This window comes from Capsicum annuum, chromosome 1 (genome assembly GCF_002878395.1).
Source record: "Capsicum annuum cultivar UCD-10X-F1 chromosome 1, UCD10Xv1.1, whole genome shotgun sequence".
NCBI classification, from domain to species: Eukaryota; Viridiplantae; Streptophyta; class Magnoliopsida; order Solanales; family Solanaceae; genus Capsicum; species Capsicum annuum.
Window position 1 is genome coordinate 172,929,030 of NC_061111.1, and position 22,511 is coordinate 172,951,540.

At 35.3% G+C, this 22,511-nt stretch overlaps 1 long non-coding RNA gene across 4 annotated transcripts; it reads right to left on the minus strand.

Annotated features, from left to right (window-relative positions):
- Positions 1-13,044: 13,044 nt before the first annotated feature.
- On the minus strand, positions 13,045-21,281 carry LOC107841684. Of its 4 annotated transcripts, none has more exons than XR_001665426.2 (5): positions 21,186-21,281; positions 15,186-15,233; positions 14,054-14,168; positions 13,833-13,982; positions 13,045-13,466 (listed from the first exon to the last, which is right to left on the minus strand). It is a non-coding gene; the product is annotated as an uncharacterized LOC107841684 (long non-coding RNA). The 4 variants fall into 4 exon arrangements; XR_001665425.2 differs by having other exon boundaries at positions 14,054-14,180; XR_007052659.1 differs by lacking the exon at positions 21,186-21,281 and having other exon boundaries at positions 15,186-19,568.
- Positions 21,282-22,511: the final 1,230 nt, after the last annotated feature.

Here is a 22,511-nt window from a genome sequence, read left to right on the forward strand (position 1 = left end):
TTCCCATAAAAATCAGTATTTTTACAAACGTAGAATTTTGAACCCCAGATATGTTGGCAAATTCATGATTTTGGACTTTTTCTATGAAATTTCCCTTTTCCCTATTATAATCAGCTTTTAATTATCATGTTCAGTTGTATTAGTTTGAGCTTGTGGGTTATAAACATCCGATATCTAGGGATTCATGCATCTATCAATTATATCTCTTGAGCACTTCATATTATCCATTGTGGATATTCTCAAAATGTAATTATGATGAGCTATGCAGTTTTTAGTGTCACTTAGTTGGGAGTATTACGTAGCACATAGTGAACACAAGGATGAAGGCTCACACGTTGGTTTAGGACTAAAACCTTTAGTAGAAGTCCCTAAGTTCCAGAACTACGACACCACTGTAGGTTATAAGGGGTCACCCACCAGTTGAGGACTAACACCCTAGTCATTTGGGACATCAGTTTAGTGGATCCATGCCAGCTAGTGTTACTACCCTTTACAAAGTACTAGAACTCTTCCAATTGGGGTTACAGGTTGAACCACGATTTGTTCATATTGGGGTATGTCGATTATTGTTAGCTCCCGCAGTGCTCAATTTATGTTTCACCTTCAGATTATGTATGACCCTATATTTGGTTATTTAGTTTCAGTTAGTACATGTTTATACTTGGTTATTGTATCAATTCACATCCCACAATTTCAGATCCAGTGTTCGTACATGACCCTCAATATAGTTTTACAGCATATTCGACCTTAAATTGTGATTAAATATAATAGTCATGGTTCTATCTTATCATTATGCCTTACATCTTTTACACACAAACATATTTTAAATGCATATTTTAGTAAATGGTTTATGTCCTTAGTTTTAAAGCATGCTTTATGTATTTTCATATTAGTGCATATCTCACATACTAATACATTCCAATGTACTGATTGCATACCTCTTATACCTATATTTTTCATGTAATATAGATTCAGGTGCTTACTCTCAGGATCATAATCTGGAAGATCATAGCATTCATCCAGTAGGTGATGATTTCCCTTATTTCGAGGACCCCAGTCAGTTGTAGTCCTTGTACTTTATTTTCTTATTTGTATGTATTGATTTGGGATAGCTGGGATCATGTCCCGACAACCTATAGTCATTATTAGTAGAGGCTTTATAGATAGTTAGTTAGAGTTGTAGTAATCAATTTTTCTTTCTTTTTAGAATACAGATATTGTAACTAAACTTTCTAATAATAAATGTATTGAACAAGTTTGTTCCATAATTATATTTCCCCTCATTCCATTTAGTTTTTATATATGTTTTAATTAGTCGCTCAAGCATTATGTCAGTACTATGGGTTATCTTAGGATCACTTATGGTTCTAAGCATCGTATTATAACTAGGGGTAGTCTCGAGTCGTGACACATACATTCAAAATCTTTCACTCCAAGAAGCACAATTTGCCAAAAGAAACTCAACTATCTCAACTTCAAAGCAAAAGTATTAAAGATGTGAAGAACCTTTTTGTACTTTCAAGAAAATTCAAAAATAGAACCATAAGCAATCATACCATTCACTTGATTAAAGAGAGGAGAAAAATAAATGTCCAATGTACACTCCCGAAGAATAATTCTTGTTATAACAAGTGTAAATGTTGAAGTTTTAAGAACTTAGAACTTATAAAGAGTAGAACTTTTTTTTTGTGAAGTGAAAGAGTGACAAACGGTCCAATATCAGTAAATTATGAGAGTATGCACTTGACTGTATTCATTTTATGCTAGACCTTCTTGGACTACTTAAGCATGTCCAGATCAGATCAAAGCAGATTAACTGGCCAGTTTAAGTGTCAACTATGTTCCATACAAGCTGGAATTGTGCCTGGATTGCATAAGCAGTTCCAATGCAGGTCAACACAGTTCCAAGCCTGCGTGATCAGCTCCCAGGTGTGTGCAGGATGCAATGGACATATACCTAGACTACTCAAGCTGGTGCAGTGTAGGTCAATCCAGTTTCCAGTAAAGAATTTTCATCCAGCTCAAGGACACTTATGTCCAAGGTGTGTTGGACCTGCGCCTAGTTCGCTCAAGCAGGTCCAACGCAGGTCGCAATGGTTTACTCCTCTTTATGTGTTTTTGTATGAAATTTTAGGTGCAAGGCTTAGTTTTGAGCCTCTGAACCTACCTTCTTACATCCCAATTTTGCAAAATAACCTATAATAACTAAGAACAAGTTAAAAGTTGAATAAAAAAACATTAAAACAACATCAATAAAAATCTTTATGTTGCCTCCCAAGTAGTGCCTTTGTTAGAATCATGGGATGACATCATACAATTATCATTTTTTATTCTTGAATCAAAGCGACTCAACCGTAGTCGGTTCGAGTTTGCCCACGTGGTAAACATCAATCCTTTTTCACTCACCACAATTTTTTTTCTCATGGTCTATCCACTCAATTTTTTATTTGAATACACATTCTAGATCATAAATGGGCCAGCCACTTAAAATTTTCCAGAAAGCATTTTAACCAATAGTTGAGAAGGAACACATTCTCACATACATGGAACTCTCGGTTTAATGTCTTAACTCCATGTCACCTTTTATTTTTGGCTTTATATTAATAGTTTTTGGGAATGATGTCTTTTATATCCACTATAGGCTACCGAATAGCACTAATAAACTTTATACCATAGTTTTGGAAACTTTCTTTAGCTGAGGTGATAGATCATCCACAACAATAGTTGGAAAAGTATTATTCTCACGAGCACTTCTATTATTAGAGCCAAGACTCATAGTCAAATTTACCACCTCATTCTTTTCTTCACTCACCTTATTCCCAAAGTTTCACAGTGTACCCACCTGGGGGTCATCTACAAGACTTGCTTTTATGGTGTTAGTAACCTCATTATCAACCATTTTAATCACTGAAATTACTTGTAAATCCTTAGGTTGTTTCATAGACTTACACACATTAAAGATACCTCTTTATTGTTCACTCTGAACTTTATTTCACCACATTGCCACTAAAGCTCTTTCGATAGCAAAGAATGGCCTACCCAAAATGATGGGTACCTCATGATCCCTCTCACATTTAAGAATAACAAAGTCATCTAGAAAGATGAACCGGTCCACTTTCATAAAAACATCACATACTACTCCCATGGGATTCTTAATAGAACAATTGACCATTAAAATCCCCATAAGAGTTGGTATAGGACACCCAAACCCAACTTTAAATAAATGGAAAGTTGCATCAAATTCATTCTTACCCCAAGATCACATAATGTTTTTCTGAACTTGTGCGCCCCAATAGTGCAAGGAATAGTAACTATGCCTGGGTCTTTCTCCTTTTCCACCGTTGTGCTAGATATTATTGGACTACAATTATGGGTTACCTCTATATAGTTTTGACATGCGTGACTTATTTCTTTGTAACCAAGTCCTTCATCAATTTATCATATCCGAGTATCTCTTGTAAAGCTTCAAACAATGGAATATTCACTGATAGGTTGCTAAATTTTGCAAGAAATTTCTTGAACTTGGTAGCATCTTTCTTCTTCTGGAGCCTTTGTGGGAATCAAGGAGGAATTTTTATTTGAGACAAAGGATAATCAGAGTTTCATCCAGTTAGGGAGCATCACCATCAACTATTTTTAAAGCTTTATCACTTTTACCCTTTTCTTCAACAACCTTCGACTTTTCAACAATCGACTCATTGGTCTTTGGAACTGCATCATTAGACATTTTTAGCCTCTTTCTTTTTTCATTTGCTTTTTCATAACTCCCCCCTTCATTAGGGTCTTCATCAAAATAAATGACATCTTTAATAAGAGTATGACCTCTCCTAGTGATAATATCCATGATGTGGAAATCATTCTTAAGATTAGTAACTGTGTCACTAGGAAATCCACCTTTTGGCCTTACATTGAGTTGAGCCTACATTTGACCCACTTGAGTTTGAAGTTTCTTGATAGAGGAAGAATTAGATAGCACTGTTTGATTGAGTTGTGAAAAATCACTTTTCAGCTATCTCACCATCTTATTGGGTCGCTTAACACGCATTAAAATACAAGAAAAAACATCTTCAGTTTTGAAATTCTTTGGGTCAATAGAGATTAACTATTTACACTTGGCCCTATCATGTGGAGGTACATACCAATCAAAGTCTTTATCCTTATATCTCCAATCCCAGTCTCTATCATGATCTCTATCACATTGATCTCTCTTATGATCACTTTTCTTCCAACCTTGATTCCCATCTTTCCTTTGATAAGTATGGCAGGAACCACCTCCCCCTAATTGGTTTGACAAGAACCAAATTTCTATTGGGATTCTTACTAAGCAATTTACAATAATGGGTGCTGAGAAATTAAATGCAGTCGGGACTCAGGCATCTACTACGATTTGAGATTGAATCTGAAGAGGAAGAAAAGTATCCTGATTGTAAGTTGGCATATTTTTGAGCCCAAGGGAAAGATAATCAAGGTTAAAAATATTATAATGAAAGATACAAAGATAAAAGTAGAAAGAGAGATACTGACTGGCATCGAAAAGATGACTACAAAGAGAAGAGTGATAAGTATGTTCCACATGCGGGGCATGATTCAAAATCTTGAATGGAGACACTTTTGTCAAAATTAGTCAATGGACAAGAAAGTCAAGAAAGTTTTCTTAAGGAGATTAAGGCATATCTGTCAGGGCTAAATAATAAAGATGATCATATGCTATAGAAATCAAAAAGCTGGAGCAATAATTCAGTCAAATGTCAGCCATAGTAAATAAGAGACATCCAGGCACTCTCCCTAGTAATATAGTTAAGAATCCAAAGAAATATGCTTATTGCCATGCCATTACCACTCAAAGTTATAAAACCACTACAGCCCACCTGTAACCACTATAGATGAGCACAATATTGATGATTATCCTATTGATGTAGAGAGCAGTAGTAAAGAGGACAAAGAAAAAGACAACGTTAAAGAGCCTGTGTTGAAGCCTATTCCAAGTCTCTTTTTTCCTTTCCTCAGAGGCTAAAAAATAAACAAAAAGAGGGTAAGTATCAGAAATTTTTGTCTATGTTAAAGGAGTTATCAGTCAACATACCACTTGTAGAGGCATTGAAATATTTGAAATTCATGAAAGATCAATCACCAAGAAAAGGTTAGTGAGTTATAAGCCAGTCGACAATATTCATCATTGCAGTATTGTAGTTATTATATCATTGGTAAAGAAGAAAAAAGATCCTAGAGCTTTCACTATACTATGCACTATTAGGTCTTTAAACTTCACTCGAGCATTATGTAATTTGAGGGCTAGCATCAACCTCATGCCCTTTGTAGTATTCATGCATTATGGGTTGGGAGCCCAAACCAACTACCATGAGACTAGTGATAATGGATAGGACAGTGAAGAAAATAGTTGGTATTCTATATGACATATTAGTGAAGGTGGCTTCTTTCATATTGCTTGATGATTTTGTGATCTTGGACCGCGAAGTAGACTTTTAAGTCCTAATCATTTTAGAAAGACCATTCTTTTCTACAAGTAGGACATTGATAGATTTTGAGAAAGGACATTTAATACTGAGACTCAATAATGAACAAGTGACATTCGATGTATGCAAATCTATGATGTAGCCAGATGAGTTATGAGTGATATCTGTGATTGATGTATATAATGAAGAGATGGATTCATTCTATAATATTGACTCGGTGATTGATTGGGATGATGTTGTTGATACTGTTTTTATTAAAGAGATGTTAGGTGTTGAAGCTCTTATTGTCGTGACCATGAACTTTGATAGTGTTGGTATTGATGATTACGATGAAATGGTATGTGCACTGTATTGGCATGTTTTGTATGCGTATTCACCAAAAAATATTGATTTAGAGTTGGAGAATAGAACTACTCTACCTGCTCACCCATCCATTGAGGATCCACCTGTCTTAGAGTTGAAGGCTCTCACTTCTCATTTACGATATGCATTTTTGGGATCTAACACCACGTTGTTGATAATCATTTCAGCTAAGTTGAGTGAAAAAAATGTAGAATCTTTGTTATTAGTATTACAAATATTCAAGAGGTCCATATGTTGGTCTACAGATATTGTGGGTACTCTAGCTGGAATTTGTACTCATAAAATTCAACTCAAACCAGATTGTATTCCAAGTATAGAACATTAGCGTTGACTTAATCCTCCTATGTAGGAGGTGGTGAAGAAATAGATAATCAAGTGGTTGGATAATAGTGTATTATATCATATTGTTGATAGTAAGTGGGTAAGTTTAGTACAATGTGTTCTAAAAAATGGCGGTATTATTATTGTGCCTAACGAGAAAAATGAGCCAGTGCCAATGAGACCAGTCACAGGATGGAGAGTATGCATGGATTACAGAATATTGAATGCATAGACTCGAAAGGACCATTTTTCCATGCACTTCATGGACCAAATGTTAGACAGGTTAACGGGTAGAGGATGGTACTATTTTGTTGATGGATTTCAAGTTGTAACTAGATTACTATTATACTTGAACATCAAGAGAAAACCACCTTCACATGTCCTAATAGGACCTTCGCATTTAGACGTATGTCATTCGGGTTATGTAATGCTCCAATCATATTTCATAGATGTATGATGTCAATTTTCTTTGACATGGTAGAAGACACCATCAAAGTATTTATGGATGATTTTTTAGTCGTTGGTGATTCTTTTGATGAATGCTTGATTCACTTGGTGAATGCTCTTAGAAGATGTGAAGAATGCAAATTGGTACTTAATTGGGAAAAGTGCCATTTTATGGTTAACTAATGTGATTGTGCACACCGATCATGCAGCATTGTGGTACTTAATGAAAAAAAAAATATGAAGCATAGACTGATTAGGTGGGGGCTATTGCTATAAGAATTTGATTTTGAGGTCAAGGATAGAAAAGGTACTAAGAATCAAGTAGCGAATCATTTGTCTAGACTAGAGGAGGAAGCTATGCAGAATGTTGAACATGGGCTCGAGATTGACGATAGTGTTCTAGACGAGCAGTTATTGGCAGCTTCCCAAAATTTAATTCCATGGTTTGCAGATTATGAAAATTATCTAGCAAGTGATCTAATCCCAGAAGATCTTTCCTTCCAACAGTGAAAGAAGTTCATGCTTGAGGTAAGGAAATTTTCTAGGATGAACCTTATTTATTTAGAATTTATGCAAATGGAACTATTCACAGATGCATACATGAGGTAGAGATGATGAGTATACTTGAGGCTTTTCATTCTTCACTAGTGTGGGGTGATCATGAAGGAACCCGCATATCCCACAAGATCTTGCAATGTGGGTACTATAGGCCAACAATCTACAAAGATGCACATGATTTTTCTTCTGCTTGTGATCAATGTCAACGACAAGGTAACATCTCTAGACGTCACGAACTTTGTATGACTCCTATCTTAGAATTTGAATTATATGGTGTACGATTTATAGAATTCATGGGTCCTTTTGTATGTTTATTTGGCATGAAGTATATACTTGTGGATATAGATTATGTTTCAAAACGAGTGGAAGAAATTGTGCTTCCCAACAATACAGCGCATAGTGTCATTACATTCTTGAAAAAGAATATATTTTCTTGATTTGGCATGCCCCATGCTATAATTAGTGCCGGGGGGTGGGGGTCATATTTATATAATCGTCTATTCAGAGGTCTCCTAGATAAGTATGGAGTCAAACACAAATTGGAAACACCTTATCACCCGAAGACTTATTAATAGGTAGAGGTGTCCAATAGAGAAATCAAGTCCATCTTGGCAAAAATAGTCAATGCTAATAAGACCGATTGATCACAAAAACTAGACGATGCATTATAGGCTAACCGCACAGCTTTCAAAACCCCTATTGGTGCTTTACCTTATCAGCTAGTGTATGGAAAGTATTGTCACGTGCCTATTGATCTTAAACATAAAGCACTATGGGCTTTGAAGAAGCAGAATTTTGAATGGCAAGATACAACCAAGTTCAGGATGAAGAGTATGAATGAGTTAGATGAATTCCGACTCCGGGCGTACAAAAGTTTTGCACTTTAAAAGAAAAATGTGAAGTTGCATCATAACCACAAATTTGAGAAAAGAATCTTAGAAAAAGGTGACTAGGCATTGCTCTACAACTCAAGGCTTTGATTGTTTCCAGGTAAGTTAAGGTCTAGATGGTATGGTCCATTCACGAATACAAAAATTTATCCCTATGGTGCTTTAGAACTTAAGAGGGGTGGTGAAGCCCCATTTAGGTTAAGCGGGCAAATATTGAAGCACTACATGGGAAATTAAGAAGAAATGAATGAGGTTTTTAAAATTGAACTTGGTGAGGACTAAGTAACCAAGGTCATTACGTCGTGCTGGATGTTAAATTAAGAACTGCATTGGAGGCAATCCATGGGCTAGTTGGTGAAATCTAAGTACCCAACTTAGCTATGACGTGTTACGATTTTAAATTAAGCATTAAGTAGGAGGCAACCCATGTTTTTATTATAGGTTAATATGTTTGTTCAGTGTGCAGGACTAAAGAGTGCAGAAAAAACCCAGAAAAGTTCAAGAAGTTTGGTCATACAAACTTTTTACGAGTCATATCTAGATGATACAAGTCATGAATAGAAGTCATATGGAACTGGGAAACTAAGCAGAATCAGGTAAAAGTTTTTGGAGTAGATACGACTCTCAGAACGAGTCGTACCCTTAAGGTATGACTCGTCACACTGAGTCGTATTGAACCCAAAATCCAGGTAAGGTTCCATGCCTATACGAGAATAAGAAAATACCTGTAAGCCTTGGTAGAAGTCATACATACAACTCATACCCAAGCATACTAGGTCAAGTTCATAGTTTAACCCGGCCCAACTCTTGAGTTAAAAAGGAAAAAACAGTACCCGATAGACACCCGTTACCCAAAAATCGAACAAACTCCATTGCTGACAAAATGTCTAGCTTTAAATGCACATAATCACTAAAAAACATTCAAAATCATATACCACTTTGCTCAATTTCTTCATCTCTCACCAGTTAAGCATGAATTTGGGAAGAACAAGTGAATACTCAAAGCAACTTCTAATTTCAACAAATCAAGTAAGTATTTCAAACTTAAATTCATGATATATTGCATAAAATGGAAAATGTGAGATTGCTTGAACTTATTTTGAGTTTAATTCACTTCATTGATGAATTTGAGACCCTAATTCTTAGGTTTAGGTTGAAATTTGTAAATTAGAAGTGCACTTGAATTTTATGTTGTACAATAGATGGGTAGTATGGGTATTTTTATTTAGAGCCAAACTTTAAAGTTGGACTTCTATGTTACACTGGATGTGAGACACCTTACAACTCACACCCACTAGTAATAGAGTCGTATCAGGACTCGTACCCACTGACAACATGGAAGTCTAACAAATTTAAAGTTCTGTAATAGATACGACTTGCCTAAATGAGTCGTACTCAATTCATATAACTTGTATGCTTAAATCGTACTGACCTGGGAGGAATAATATTTTAGAAAAATGTTTGTGATCTGCTTACGATTGTTGGTAACGAGTCGTACCATGTCGGTATAACTGGTTAGGAGGAGTCATAAGCACGCCAGTGAGCAACTATTCATGCACTGTGTATCATATGACTCATTTATACGAGTCGTACCCCATCGATACAACCTGTATTCCCTACTCATACCCTGAACAAAACATGCACGCTAGACTTTAGCTTCTTATTTTTTTCTTTTATTTATTTGTTTACTAATTAATATGTACTTGTAGGTACAATGCCTCCTAAGAACACATTAGCTGCTAAGCAAGTGTCCAAAAAGGGCAACAAGAAGGCACCGGCTACCAGGTTAGAATCAAGTGGTTATGAGTTCTTTGTATCATCCAACAGTAACGGTGACCAATAAGAAGGCACAACAATGGGGAAGGCAGCCCAAAATAGGAAAAAGGCTGACAAGGGGAAAAAGGTTGCACCCCCGGAGGAAACACCTCTATGAGGTCCAAGGATAAAGAATCCAACTACCTCTTCGCCTCATACATCACCACCTTCTGACGCTGATGATGATATTGAATTGAGTTTGGAGGAAGATATTTCTGAGGATGTCCTCCATACAAAAAAGGTCGATGCTAGCTTAATTGATCAAAAGAACCCTCTACTTGCACTTACCACTGCTCTGGTGCCTATTATTGAATGATGGAGGTACCTCGGTATGTAAAGAAATTTTAACACTGGATTGAGCAGACCTTAGGGTGGAAAGATCAAGCGAGTGTTATATTTAGAGAGGATGTTTACAACTACTGGAATGTTGAAGATACCTAGGTTTGAGATGTTCTTTAGGCAGTATGGATTTGAATGGAAGATGAGAGCACTCGAGAAATACACTGTAATGTTGGTGCGATAACTTTATGCGGCATACAAGGGTGAACTTCAAAGACAATATTCACAAGGCCAATTCTGGAAGGATGGTGAGCCTATTAATTCACTTACTATTCGAGAGAGCAGGTAGAAATTTCTCCACGTACTATTGGTCGATTTTTGTATGGACCAGAGTATCAGCCTCCGATAAACACTGAGGAGATGGACTATCAGATAGAATAAATAAGAAAGATCACTCGTTGGATGTTGCGTTCTGAGGAGAAGATGGAGTTCTTTAGATGGATTGAGGACCCAATAACTTCGAACGTGCAAAATGTTGTGTGGGTAGTAGGAGGCCCAGGGGTGGTCTCCCAACAGATTGAGAAGAATACCCTTAACTTCAAGGGTAAAGCATTGTGGACATTGGCACAACACAGGCTTTGTTCCACCATTGGAGATAATGTTCTGAGCCTAGTATGGACAGCTATGATAGCCGGGTTCATAGACAGTTATGAGTTTGATGTTTATGAGTTCTTAGCTCAAGATTGGAGAGACCTGGCTGTAGGAGGTGTGAAGTCTCTATTTGCTATTACGAGTTTGATGTTTGTAAGTTCTTAACTTAAGAGTAGAGAGACCAGGCTGTAGGAGGTATGAAGTCTCTATTGGCATATCCTTGCATAATCACACAGATATGCCTGGCTGCGGTAGTACAAGAACTCCCGGGTATCAACGAGATTTTAGAGGCCACGAACTCCATTGACATAGCCCTAATCATAGACACAACAAACCCTTTGGCCCGGTAGGCAAGAAAAGTAGTATATTTTTTATGGCTGATATATTCCTGTAGAGCGGTCAGGCTAAGACTGCCTAGGAAGCTGAGATAGGTGAGCAGACGAAGACTATGCATACTGATGCAGAGGGTACTTTTAGTGCTCCTTCTTCGATCTAGTCTGTGCCATCTCAAGCACGAGGTATGTCTTCTGGACTCATTATATTTTTGCAGGCCATGTGGACTGAGACCATGACTAGATTAGCCACACTGGAGGCTAAGTTCAGTCATATGGAAAGGAGCGTGAAGCGCTGACTTTACACACAGTTCACGAGCCAGGACAGACGGGTCCAGGGCAAGATTGGTGCATTTGTGTAGAGGATCACTCTAAAGTTGAGTAGCAGGAAGATGCTTGATATTGCTAGGATCAAAGATAAAGTTACTAAATTTAGGAGGATGGTCACAGAGTTGTATGATAGACCAGTGATTTCAGAGCCCGTGATTGAGATAGTGGTGTTCGCTGTTTATGTTCGAGATGTTCGCTGTCTATGTTCGAGATGAAAGAAGATCAAAGAAGAAGAGAAGGCACGAGGAGAAAGACACTTTGAAGAAGCTAAGGTAGATAGTCTTCAGGATGGCTGGACCTGGAGATAAGGGTTCGTAAGATGGCCGCTGGAGCTGGTGGCTCGAGACCACCTGTTATTGATGCTGATAGGGATGGTGTTGTTCCCCCGACCATTGTTGTTGATTCAGTCCTGGTTGATGGGATGATGGTTGAGGAGATTAGGAGCCGATTTGAGGGCCCACATGTTGATATTGTTAAGCTAGTGCCTTAAGCGGCAGGTATAACCTTTCGTCCTCACTTTATATTTTTTTAACACTAGGGACAGTGCCAATATTTTTAGTTGGGTGGGGGTATATTTGATTCTGGATTCTGGGAGTAGCTAAACAATTTAAGTAGCTAAAAGTCTATTATGACTTGAAGGTTCAGTGCTGACAAGGTGCTGAAATAGGGTGAAAATCGGCACCTATGGCAGAAGAATATTTTTTATTGATTTTTGAGGGATTTTGACAGTATTTGTAATGAATTGTGATTTTTGAACTGATTTAGAAATTTGGGAACATTTGCGGATTTGAAATGATTATTATGAGTATTTGTGTTTAATGAAATTGTGTTGAAAAGTTGAGACCTCTCCTAAAATTTTGTGTTGTGTGATATGTGTATGCCTATGAAAATGTTGACTCTGATAATGACATTAGGATTAGGGATAGAACAATTAGGGTAAACAGTTGCAAAATTGGATAAGTAGTACACTAAAAGAAAAACAACCCCTAGGAAAGGGCATTCCTGTCCCTAAAATTCCAATTATGGTCGCATATGATCTTTTAGGATGAGAAAATGCTAATCGCAGCTCGTCCTTGTAGCCTCCTTCACTAAAGGTCTATTACGATGAGGTACTCTAGCTGGTCTTTAAATGTCATTAGAGACAATAACATATCTATTTTTAAAAATACTTTTAGAGACTATATCTCATCCCTAATAGATGATTTTAATCATTAAAAAGTAGTTATTTTCTGGTCAATAAATATTTTTTGCGATGAGTACCTTCTCGTAAATTAATCTATCATGACAATCATGTAGCTCGTCCTAGATTAATATACTTATAGAAGAGAGACTTCCTCATCCTAAATTAACCTTTAGACACGAGCAACTAACTCATCCTTGATTAACCTTTAGAGACTAGCAACTAACACGTCCTAGATTGCTACTGAAATCATAAAATTTATATATTTCACTGCTAAATATAAAATTGCTACTGAAAATGTCAGAAGGATGATAAATATAGAATTTATGGTTCTTGTGTCAACCAGTATAAGATTCCTTCAGTGGAGCCATAATTGTGAAAATGCTAAAACAAAAAAGGAAAAATAGAATAAGAACGTGACATCACTGGAATCCATAATGTTCTTACACCATCATTCAATTTACCAACTGATACAACCCTGCAATCAATCACAATACTAAATTTTTTAAACTTTGGTGAATTTTGTAGGGCCCAACCCTGCTTGTGTTCCTCCTAACCATTGTCTCTCTATCTTGAATACTATACCCATCCTTTAACTTAATTCCATCCTTTTCCTTCCGAAGCTTCTCAAGTAGAGACGGAATTGACACAAATATAGATGAGCTGTTGGCTTTCTATCTCTTTGTATGGTTGACTATGTAATGTCTAATATGGTTTGAACTTAGGACTAGGAGAATAGAAAAGATGTGGTGTCCTCTAATCCGTATTTCAACATCTGGATGCATGTCAGTTTCAGTAGCTGAACGAATAGCTCCTCAGGGAACACCTACAAGAATTAAAAGATAATTCAGTACAAAATATATTCTGTTAAAACATAAATGATATATGAGATGAACACATACGTCAATCCGTCAATGAGAACATTTCATTTTCCCCAATGATATCACTCGTCAGTTTTCATAAAAAAAAATAAGAAATCATGTATGGCAGAAAATTTTTCCATTTCCATTAAAATACATAAAAAGAACAACTCACATCCAACATTCTGTGAAGATTCTATTGATTAACCTCAAACATGGTTTCTTTGAAACAGGTAATAAACACACGAGAAGCCTAAAGCTCAAATCAGTAAACAGGCTAGCCAGCAATGTCAGAGGACCCAACATATGATGACAAAGCAAACATTACTTACCTACTGACATCGTGTAACAACATATGCTAATGAGATCATATGAGCAAGAATGATCAAGGATCCCATTATAGCCCTGGCAACAACTTCAAGAGGCTGCAACTACTCCAGCATCATTGCCATTATATCAAATAGTGGTTGTACATCAACAATCTAAGAGAAAAATCTGTTAATATCATAAATACAAAGGACTGACAAAATCATTCATTAACTAACATAAATACCCCTTCTGCAGTTTCTAGGAAGCATTCTTGGATGGATGTTTGAAGTGTAAGATTGAAGTTCCGCTCTTGCTCTTGAACTGATTCAACAGTTGCTTGAAGTCTCCTACGCAAATGTCTGCACAAGTCACTGACAAATCGTATATCTGAGAGACTAGCTCCCAATCTAATGAGTCCAGCCAAAGCAGTAGAATTTGGATGACATAAGACGTTATTTAAGGATCATGTGCAACATTCATATGGTCTCAATGTCGAATTACACCAATTAAACCCCACGTGGAAACAGAAAGAAAAAAGATTATACCCCTGAAAGAGTCAGACACCTTTCATATTCAACAACAACAATAACAACAATAACATATCCAGTGTATTCCCACGAAGTGGGATCTGGGGAGGGTAAAGTGTACACAATCTATACCACTACCTCGTATGAAGTAGAGAAGTTGTTTCTGATAGACCCCTGGCTTAAGACAAACGATAGTATAACAAGCAATAAATATAAAAGCAAACAATAAAAATGGGGCCACACACCACTAGATATATGAACTATCTATCATAAAATCAAAAATATCACCAAAACACCACGAGCAAGAAACTACAAGGCACATGCATAACATTATGACTACAGGTATATCTGCAAACAACGCACTCCTCCCTAATAGTAAGAACACACTCCCTATTCGCCAAGGAGAATAGGAAAGAGGTGACACTGAGCTCAGATCATTTAATATTGAGCTACATAATAAGATCAAGCTTATTTTGTTTAACAAACAAACAGATCTTTTTTTGCTGAGTTTGTTCATGAACATTTCAGTTCATTACTTGTGTAATTTTTTACTTGAAAGCTATGATCATGAATAACTTATGTATTAGATCAACAATAAATGCAAACAAACAAAGGATAGAAACTCTTAGGAACACCCAAGGTAGAGAAACATTGCAAAAATGTTATCCACAACAAATCACTATCTATTTCAGAAAACCTTCATATCGAATCTCACAATAAAGATTCATGAAATATGTTCTGGCAAATTAAGAGTGTGTAACATTTTCAAAAATAGGGAAGCAAAAACTTAAATTACAAGGATCTAAAACATATTGTACTAGAGAGGGAGAGAGATATCACTATACTAACCTCATCAAAATTAACAAATACATAAGAGAACTCAGCCATGAACCAAACCTGCAAAGGTGGATTCAATTATCGAGATGCAACTAAGCAATCAACAAACTTGCATGAGAGAATTGTTGCCAAATATAAAGCAAGCATAGTTAGAACAATGGATTTTATTCCAACCATAAAAGTGATTTCAAAGTACCAGACCAGTGAAAATACTTTGGGAACTAAAGTTTCTGAGTTATATGTGTATGTTCCATCTACCTGCTTCCAAAATAAAATGGTATGTAATTTTACAAATAAAAGAATCTAATGTCAATCTTTAGTTAGTGCAGAATGACTCTGGTTTACTATAATTAAGAAGCAGTAATTGTACTGTATGTACAGGATTTTTTCTTTTTTTTTTTTGAAATAGATAACTTTACTGAATATACAAGATTCTTAGAGAATAAAATTATACAAAAAAGCTGATAAATAAATAGGCAAGATACTCATCTAAGATAACATATATAAGATGATAAGAAGTGATTCTATAACACTGTATAACTAAAATGGCATGATCATCTATACAAGTAAGAGCTGTAATTCCATCAGAATGGTAGAATAGAGACATAATGCCGCCAAAACAATCACTAGAGCGCCATAGGATAGCAAGGACAATCACTCAAAAAGAGGTGCAGATGATAAAATGGAAGCCTCGGGCACAAAGCATCCTTCATTCATGTTGGGTCCGAGGGAGGACTTACCTCAAGGGTGTGGTATAGGCAGCCTACCTTGATACAAGCATCAGTGGCACACAGTAGGGGGAAGCTACACAAGTCTTTACCAAGATTTAGAGGCTTTGATATCATGTGGAAAAGGAGAAAAGAAAAAAGAAGAGAGAAAACACCAAAAAAATTGGTTGTTAATACACAAAATGAGAAGTTTCCTGATAATTAAGATTCCTAATTATTATGATAAAATCATTTAGAATATCCCATATAATATTAGTAAATCTCCTAATTTTAAAGATATAAAACAGATTCTAAAGTGAAGTAGTAAAGGGAACTTCCCAATGCAGTTACGAAAACTCTTTGTTGTGTAGGACTGACGTGAAACATATGCATGAACTTCTCCAATGTCCGACAAAAGAAAGAAAAAATGTGAGGAGAAGTCTACTATTTGTTCGGTGATATTGAGGGGAATTGTAGATATAATACTCACACACTAGCCAAGCATGCAAGCACTGATTTGGATTTGCTAATTCCCATATTTTCTTTATTCCATTTCAGTGGTATAATGATTTAATAAAGACATGATAATGTTCTTTAGAATATGTAATCTGTTTAATGAAAACTACTACTGTATACTTCTGAATGAAAATCTTAGAGTTGCAAATTGTATACCACAAATATCTGAAGATCAGTTCACAAACCACTTACCAGCATGGGCGCCCAGATTACACAGATTAATACTAAGAACAAGCATATTCCATTATATAATTTGGTCATCTTAGCCTACTTCTCCCCTTGTTTGTGTGTAGCTTTGTTCAGAACAGCATTACATCTGACAAGGTAAAAGCTTGCATTTATGTCTTCCAGTGAAAATTCTAAAATTCCCATAGTGTCGCGAAAAAGCTATTCTAAAATTCCCCTCGACTTAGATAAAGTCGCTACTACAACAACAATAACAGCAACCCCAGTGAAATCTCATAAGTCGCTACTTGTACCTTAGATAACTCCCCATAAAGAAACTGGCAGAATTGGAATCACAACTAAGAGCATGGATCATGTTGGCAGGCACTTTAAACTTCATATGCATAATTTAAAAGTCCAAATGTCAAAGCTACTTGTTAAGGTAGACTTACCCTAAGAAACTAATTGAGGTCCATGTAAGTTGGCTCAGACACCATAGTTATGTCAATGTCAGCTTCCAACTATCATCTTTAACACAAGTAGTAGTACATTGCACATCACAACAATAACTTACCCAGTGTAAGCCCACAAAGTGGGGTCTAGGTAGAGTAGGTGTACCCAGACCATACCCCTAGCTAAGAGGTAGAAAGGATTCTTCCAAAAGACACCCGACTCAAGAAAAAAATAGTTCAAAGCAACCCGAAAAAGGAAATAACAAAATTGCAGAAACCACAGTAAAATACTATAGAAAATATGAGCAAACATTCTCAAAAGTAACTACAAAAAGAATATGACAATCAAATTATAAAAAGTGGGAGATAGTAATAAAACTCTAGTTACACGAAACCAGAGGAGTAATGTTACGACTACTAAAATGAAGTGGATAAGAAAAACCACCATGGCTTTACTACCACTACTTGTCAATCTATTGAGGCTTGTGGTCTCTTAGTTATTGGCTTTAGTGGTCAGAAGTTACCTGGTCTAATTTGAGTGGTATAAATTTCAGAATTTGAAAGATATTGGATAGAGCTTTAGTCACATATGGTTGTCTAGAGAATATGCCCCTCACTACCAATACTCATCTTTCATCTGTGGGTTCAGAACATTGTCCCATTTTTTTTGAAATGTAGGATAGACAAGAAAATCACATCAACTATTTCAAATTGTTCAATTGTTGGGTGGAGAACAAGACTTTCCTAAAAAGTGTTGAGAATTTATGGAACAAGCCTTGTGAGGGAGATCCTATGTGGTCTTTTCGTCAGAAAATAAAAAGTCTGGACAACACTCTTATTCATTGACCCAAGAATGAATTTGGTGACACTTACGCTAAAGTTAGGGCGTATGAAGAGAAGGTTAAAAATGTTGAAGCTGAGCTAATTTTTAATAACTCTAACCATAATAGGATCAATTTTCATCATTTGAATGCTGAATACATTAGATTTCTGAAACTTGAACAGTTTATTCTCAAGCAAAAAGCTCAACTTCAAGGGTTTAAGGATGGTGATGCTAATTCTAGACACTTTCATGCATTAATCGAGGAAAAAGGAGAAAGTTATTCATACATAAAGTCAAGAATGATGAAGGTGAATGGGTACAGGTTGATAGTGATATAGCTGTTGCAGCTTGTGACCATTTTCAAGGGATTTTTACTGGAAAAGAGGAGGTTGTTCCAGAAGAATTCCTCAACTATATTACCAAGTTGGTGACTGATAATCAGAATAACATTCTCCAATAAGACCCTACCTTAAAAGAGCTAAAAACTGTGGTGTTCTCTGTGAGCCCTCATTTTGCAGCAGTTCCAGATGGCATGAACGACAATTTTTTTTCAAACTTGTTGGCATATTACTAAGAATGACTTGTTACAAATGGTATATATTCCTATGCTATATTCGTAGTAAATTACAGAGAAGCAATCTAAAACTCTCAAATAAGTAGGTTGTCAACATATAACAATTCTAAGATGGTCCAAGGGAAGCCATACTTTAACTAATTTTCCACCAAAGTACGTGTAAAGATTATCAAAACACCAAGAACAATAAACTACCTATAAGATTATTTTCAAGATCATAAAGAAGTCTTTGTAATTTAAGCGACCACATAACCGCACTCCTTATCCCTAAACACTACTCCAGAAGAAAACTAAAAATCAGCGAGTACAAATATAGCCATTAATAAATGGGAAAAAAAAAACTAACATATAAACTAGATTAACACAAGGACATCCTTAAAGTACAATTAATATTACTATTGGAGAGGAATATACAAGTAGATTTGCATCTTGTGAAGTCAAGATCGACTACTTTTATGTCCAGTAAAGTAACATATAACTAAACGTACATTAGACGACAAAAGCTGGGAATATAATTTATTAACTAACCAACCTTAAATTAAGGTGCTTGATTCGAACAATGTAATTAAAGCTTAGCGAGTGTGCTGCTGTTGATCTACCTAAAAACAAAGTGTTTGGTTCTTATTAAGTTCTCCTTCCCTACACACTTGTGTAATGTTCATGTGACTTCTACAAGCAACAAATACTAGCAAGTTCAATCTCTTAATGGTAGTTCCAAAATCAGTACTATTATCGTCATAATCCCATATTCATAATTAGCCTAATTCGCACACCTTTCAAATGAAAAGACAAAAATCAAATTTGGCAAACACATAATTAAGGCAATTCCAAACTCTAAATGAGGTCTAACAAGCCTACTACCATAAGGCATAGTTATACTGATTCTTTTTAGGCCAAAGTCATCGACAGGCAGTCAAACTTGTTTTGAAAATTCACTTAGACCCCTCAACTATGACCTGTACCTATCAGACGCTTAATCCCCCGAATTTTGTTCCAATTGGGCCTTTTTTGCCTACATGGCATACCGCCTGCTATACAAACGCTAGGGGCGCGTGAAGAGTATTTTTTTTACTAAATTCCAAATAAAAAGATGCAAAGTGGCATGAGGGCCCCAAAAATTATTAATAAAGAAAAAATCTTTTTTTAAAAAAACCTCAATCATTCTCTCCCCAGCCGCCCTCCTCCTACCCCCATTCTGATACCCCCTTCTTCATCTTCTTCCCCCACTCTTCTTTCCCATTCTTTTTTTATTAAACTTAATTAGTATATGATTACCCAGAAAAATATTGTAGAATTCTTATTACGAATTATATTCTTTTCTTTTATACTTTTAGGAAATTAAATGTAGGTGATGTATTGTTAAATAGATTTTCATCTTATTCAAGATTTTGGCATAATCATCTAAGTTAATAACAAAAACTGACATTACTTCTTTATCAATGGGATTTTCTATGTTTTACCAAAAAATAAAAAGATTGGAGAACTTAATTTTTTTTTTAAAGTTCCGCTTCTTGCAGAACAATGGAGAAGAGAACAAGGGTTTGATTTCACCATTATTAGCTGGAATTAACTGCTTAAGAGCTTCCAATTTTTCAGAAACGGAAGTGCATTGGACAATTCTACCGTCGTCCCCATCAACGTTGACAAGCCTCGATGTATTTTGAGATTTGTATATTTTTTTTGTGAGTGGAACAATTCTACCGTCGTCCCCATCTTCTTTTTCTTCTCATTGATAAGTTAGCAAAGGGAGAACCCATTATCGAATTGTGATGTAAATTTGGGGAAGATGAATTTTGAGTTTTCCAGTGGAACGGAGGACGGAGGAAGATTATAGGTAAATCTGTTCTGTGATAATATAATGGAGAAAGCAACGTGATTTTGGGGTTTAAGTAGTGGAAGCTTTTCTAATTGCCACTTCTTTGATAATGCATTACAGAAATGACATTACCACTATTTTTTTAAAGTTCATCTTCTTTAAAAAAAATGGAAAAGAGAATGGAAGGGGTGGTGTGGGGGGACGGGTGGGGTAGAGTGGGGTGGGGTTGAAGGAACCAATATTTATTTTTAAAAAAATTTATAAATTAAATTTTTAATAATTATTGGACCCACAATGCCACATGTCAGATTCCAATTAGCCCTTTTTACCACATCATCGCGTATATGAAACACACACTTTGAGCTTTTAGCTGATTGAGAAAAAAAAGCCCAATTGGAAAAAAAATTTAGGGGGGGAGGGGGGAGAGGGGTAGGTGTTTAGGGGCCTGAAAGGTATAGGCCATAGTTGAGGAGTCTAAGTGAATTTTTGAAACAAATTTGAGTGTGTGTCGATGACTTTCGTCTTCTTTTTATGTAAAGGTAACCATAACAACTCTCCAAAACCTGTGACTGCCTCAGAGGCACAAAAACAAACACAAATAGGAAAGTAAAAAAGAAGCGAGCATTTTTCACGTGAAGTCCATAAACTTTGCAGCTATTTATCATAAATATGTAAGGCACCTAGCACCCATTAAAAAAGTAACCTGTACACTATGGAAAGATTCCGTTGGTTACTGCATCTATCTACGTACAATGCTTGATGCCAGCAAAACCAAATATACAAGTCACCCTACGCATCAGAATACTTCTGATTTTGTATATATTACAACTAATTTAGGTGACTCGTCTAGAGCATCCTACTGGTCATTTGACGCCAACAGAGAGTTTTCAGGAAAGAATTGGAATTCATGTCCAGTATACAAACAAACTAAATTGAAAACAGATATTAGGGAATCATACCTGAGCTTTATGAATTTTGTGATAGAAAATAGAGATTAGGCCAAAGATGAAATTGTGAGCAGTCAGCAGAGGAAGAATGATGGAAAAGAATATGTAATTGAACGCATCATTTTCTAATTCATAATCTATATAATCTATCTGTATGTATTCTGTATTATCTATTTTTATTTCTGATATTTGTTTATTTTTTGGATTTTTGGGTACTTTACAATCTCTAGCTAAATGGCCTAACTTTTCACAATTATAACAAGTATATTTTTTTATAGATTTCTTCTTTCTATATGGTCTTTTGTATTTATAATTTTTTACATAATATCTTTTTCTTGGTTTCTTGTATTTATATTTTGATTTTTCATATATCTATTTCATAAGTTAGTTATCCGTATAGATCCGCACCCCCCTATAAATGGTATCAGAGCCCAGTTATTTAAAAAATGCACCCGTGGTATATATGTTAGATATGTTTGAATTTATGTTAGATTTAATTAATTATGAGAAGACCATTTAAAAACAAAGAAGCTTTTAGAAAAATTAAAGAATCTTTAGTTAGTAATTATTCAGAATATATAAGTCTAAATAAAATAAAAGAAAACCCACAAAGATTAGCCTACCTAATTACCTTAATATCTAGTATTGAAGCAAAATTAATAATCCATTTAAAATCTCGAAGAATGAGACACATACCAACTAATTATGATAAAATTAGATTTAGATATCCACCAAGATATTATAAATATGGTTTAAATGAATAAAGTGCAAAAATACAAAGAATTAAAATAAATTATTTCTGAAAAACGTAAAGAATTAAAAATAAGAATAGAAAGACTACATTATAATATATTTTCCAGAGTTAGTGAAAATTCAATAAATACACAAAAAGATGAAATATCAAAATTAGAATCACAAATAGACAGTTTAGAATATATATATCAACATGAACTATTCACAATAAAATGAACAAAGAAGAATTTATAATAGATGAAAAAATATATGAAAATCATGAAGGATTAAAAATAAAAATAGTATTTTCTAATCTAGGAAGAAGATATAAGAAAATAAGTGAACATTTATATCTAATGTTAGAAAAAGAAGAATTAAAATTAGAAGATAAATTGACAGCAATGGTAAGAATAGAAAGAGAAAATGAAGAAATAGATAGGAAAAAGGAAATAGAAAAAATTAAACAACAAACTACTGAAGAAATACGAAAAATAGAAAAAACTAAAAATAGTAGGATTGCTGAATTAGAAAAGGAACTACAAATGTTAAAAGATTTGTATGAACAAAGACAAAAGGAAAAAGATGAAAAAGATAGAGAACAAAAAT